This window comes from Marmota marmota, unplaced genomic scaffold (genome assembly GCF_001458135.2).
Source record: "Marmota marmota marmota unplaced genomic scaffold, marMar, whole genome shotgun sequence".
Classification (NCBI taxonomy): Eukaryota; Metazoa; Chordata; class Mammalia; order Rodentia; family Sciuridae; genus Marmota; species Marmota marmota.
In genome coordinates, this window is record NW_025999932.1 from 44083111 (window position 1) to 44084993 (window position 1883).

The 1883-nt window shown below is 44.0% G+C and overlaps 1 protein-coding gene across 2 annotated transcripts in view; it reads right to left on the reverse strand.

Annotated features, from left to right (window-relative positions):
* Positions 1–468, reverse strand: part of Akap11 (A-kinase anchoring protein 11) — a 47759-nt gene extending 47291 nt beyond the window's left edge. For both annotated transcript variants that reach the window (XM_048800967.1, XM_048800968.1), the window contains exon 1: positions 253–468. The gene's annotated coding sequence lies outside the window, so the exon portion shown is untranslated. The remainder of the gene's footprint in view (positions 1–252) is intronic.
* Between the last annotated feature and the right edge of the window lie 1415 nt (positions 469–1883).

Genomic DNA, 1883 nt, shown 5'->3' on the forward strand with positions numbered 1-1883 from the left:
CTACTCCCCACGCCTCCCACTCAGTCTCACGAGAGTGAGCACTCTCGCGAGAACCAACCCGTGGCCAAGCCCGCGCAAAAGTGGGTGGGCTTTTAAAAAAGGAAAAAAGGAACGCGAGAAAAACCTTCCCACGTGCTTCTCCGGAGCAGCAAGCATAACTGGTCCGCCCGTCACCTGACGCCCGAGCGGCCTCGCCATTTGTCAGAACGCGTTCAGCCGTGGGAGCTTTAAACTCGAGTCTGACCTACGAACCTGCGGCGAACGTCTTGCGCGTTTCCTGGTCTGTTGCCTTGGAAATGGTTTAACCCTTTCCTCTGGCAAAATACCCTGGCCTTGGCTAGCTCGGCAAGCTTGGTTTCAGGCCCAGTCGCGTTTCCTTCTACCCCCTTGGCTTATCGCCTGGGGCCAGCAAGATTCCATCGCCACAAAGCTAGCTTTGTTTTCTTCCACAGCCCCTGACCCTGCCCAGCTGAAGCAGCAGCCCCACTACATCTGGCAGTCCACGTCAGACCCATCCTTTCGCATGGCCCCGCCCCTTCTCAGAGCTTCTGTGGGAGGACCATTCACAGAGCACCAGGCGGTCTGTGCTACTGAACCTCAAGAATCAACCCAAGACAATCTCTGGGCCCTAGTGCACACCCTGAAGTCTTTAAGTGGTTTCGAAATCAGAAAATAAAGCACTGGTCACCAAAAATCCAGGCCCAAGGTGAAACGCTAATGTGTTATGTCCAGTTAAAATCGGAAGGGCTAGTCCCACAGTCAGGTTACACTGTTCCTCAAAGGCATGTGTTCCTCAAATAGAAAATTTCTGATAGATAAGAACGGTATTTTTAAATGTATCCTCATTAGGAATTAAGTTGCACCCTTTTGTTGGAAAAGAGTTGGGGAAGATTATTCACATGTTCACTTCTTAAGTGAATTTTGGTTGAGCTTCTACATGTTTTAGGCACTACTGTGGGCTGTTGAGCAATGATGGAGACAAATGGGAGGGAGTGCATGCTCGTGTTATGCTATATACAAATAAATAACAATAAGAAGCTTGGTTTTAAATACTTTTCCTTGCAGAGTATGGATTTTAAGGAGGCCAAAGTAGAAGCAAGAAATTATAATCACTTATAGTCCAGGTGAGAGAATTGTGAAATGAATTAATACCAATGACCTTGACGTTCTTCTGAAATCCATAAGGTCAGAGCCCTAGTGCTGTCTGTTGCCTTTCATTAAAAGTAATTGGGTTTCTCCTATTTAATAGGAGAAATTAACGGGGATTTTTTGGTTTCTTCAGAAAATGAATGGTCCCCAAATGAAAAGCTCACCTTTGATTTTATTCCCATCATCTACACTACAGATAACCATCTCTCCTGTCTAAAAGTCAGTTCTAAGAAAAAGGAAACATAAAATGATGTTCCTTGTAGATAGTTATTTCTTAAGTGTAAGATTCGAAAAAAATAGAGATTGAAAGCTGGAAAATGGAAAGTTCCATTAAAACAAATCCGGAGACTTAACTACCAACTTGAAAAACCCTCTCTCGTTAACTAGCAACCAAATCAAGTTTCCTTTCCTTATCATCACTTCCTCAAACATAAAAAAAAAAAAAGCAATTTAACTAGCCTACATGCAAAGTGGTTAAGCCTGAATTACACTTTGGCATGCACACACCAGTAGGATGGAAGCTGGAAAGGGAAATGAACTTTTATGAAAACCTAACAGAGTCAGTAGCACAAGCCAGATGAAACTGGACACACATACCAGCTGAAGAACTATGAAACTGATTCATACAGATACCAGGAATGCTTTCCCAAGAACCACTGGCTTTCTCAGAGTGTGAAAACGGAAGCATTGCCACCTGCTTAACCTTATATTCCCTTTCTCTGAAGCTATTTTGA